A 1,820-nucleotide genomic window follows, 5' to 3' on the forward strand; every position below is an offset into this window, starting at 1 on the left:
TACATATTGGAAGTGTGTGATCTGTTTTATGATTTTGAGTTTATAGGGGATTACACTTAAGATATTGCTTGGATCTCAGAAGAGACTTTGAACTTTAAACATTGTTGAGACCGTGATTGACCGTGGAGACTTTTGAAGTTGGACTGAATGCATTTTTCATTATGATATGGCTACAAGCCTTTGAGGGCCAGGAAGTGGACTGTGGTGGTTTGAAAGAAAATGACCCCAAAGGATGTGGCCTTCTTGGGATAGGTGTGGTCTTTTGGAGGAAGTGTGCACTGTGGAGGTGGACTTTGAAGTCTCATAGATGCTCAAGCCATGCCCAACAAAAGAGACCACTTCCTGCTGCCTGTGAGTCAAAATGTAAGAACTCTTAGCTCCTTCTCTAGCACCATGTCTGCCTGCATGCTTGTATGATGCCCTGCTCCCCACCATAGTGATAATGGACTAAACCTCTGGACTGGAAGCCAGCCACCACAATTAAATGCCTTCCTTTATAAGAGTTGCTGTGGTCATGGTGTCTCTTTAGAAGCCCTAATTAAGACAGATACCGTATTCAAAGACAATGCGCATTTGTTGGGTGGTGGTGCAGGCATATGCTCTACCATGCAAGGAGCAGAGTTAGGATGGTCACAGGTACCAAGTGAAGAAAGACCTAAGGTGTCTTCTGGTGGGGAAAAACCCAAGAATTTCTTTCTTTATGGTTCTTCTACCAGTGGAAACTGCTGTTTTGCTGATGTCACTTGAGTCCATCTTAGGCTCATAAGTGCATAATTTACAACATGCAGAAATTTCTTCCTTACAGTTCAAGTTTGGGATACTCAAGATCCAGGCGTTGGCATAGGATATGGATCTTTTCTGCTATATCATCCTGCTGTGGAAGATACAGTCAAGAGAGAGCAATAAGGCCCTGTATACTTTTAAAGATGCCAATCTTGCTCTTATGGGTTGAACAATCCTGTCCTAATGACTCACTTTTCAATATTGTTTCCATGGCAATGAGTTTGGCAGGAGACACTGAAATCATAGGACTAGCCAGTCCACAACATAAGCAACATCTGCCAAGAATAAGTATTTGTTTTTCAAGAGTTACATTAAATCTGATGTAGAAGGAAACAGAGCCACCTATTAATGAGGAACCCACCCTGACCAGCCTTAGGAGACAGTAACCACCAGTATCGTAAAGAATGGGAGCTGTTTGCTTTGTTTTATTTTTTTAACTCTGAGACGAATGTTGCCTAGGCTGTTTTTACCAGTGGAGCTTCCTGTGATTGGGGCCTGTTGGCATAGTGAGGAGTCCCCTGCCAGCCTCTCCCACCCCATGAACCTGTCTACTCCTAATCTAATGAGAAAGTGTGTAAAACTAGTATGTACAATGAACTGGTCTCTGCAAAAGTTAGGGAGGAGAGCCTGGGGCAGAGAAGTTCTTAGCTACCCCAGGGGATAGCAGAGGGAGAGAATCAGAAACAATGTCAGGAGGCACAATCTAAAAGCTGAACAGATTTTTTTTTCAGGAAGATATAAGTTGCTAGGAACAAAAATTGTGTAGAGGCACAAAGAAAGAAAGTCTTAGTTTTCTCAGGTTGTCAGAGTTTACTTTTTTTTTATTAAAAATTTCCGCCTTCTCCCCGCCTCCCATTTACCCCCCTCCCCCCTCCACTCCCCCTCCCTCTCCTGTCCAAAGAGCAGTAAGGGTTCCCTGCCCTGTGGGAAGTCCAAGTTCCTCCCCCCTCCATCCAGGTCCAGGAAGGTGAGCATCCAAACAGGCTAGCCCCCCCCCCCCCTAAAAAACCAGTATGCCAGTATGCGTAGTAGGATCC

This window comes from Arvicola amphibius, chromosome 14 (assembly GCF_903992535.2).
Source record: "Arvicola amphibius chromosome 14, mArvAmp1.2, whole genome shotgun sequence".
NCBI classification, from domain to species: Eukaryota; Metazoa; Chordata; class Mammalia; order Rodentia; family Cricetidae; genus Arvicola; species Arvicola amphibius.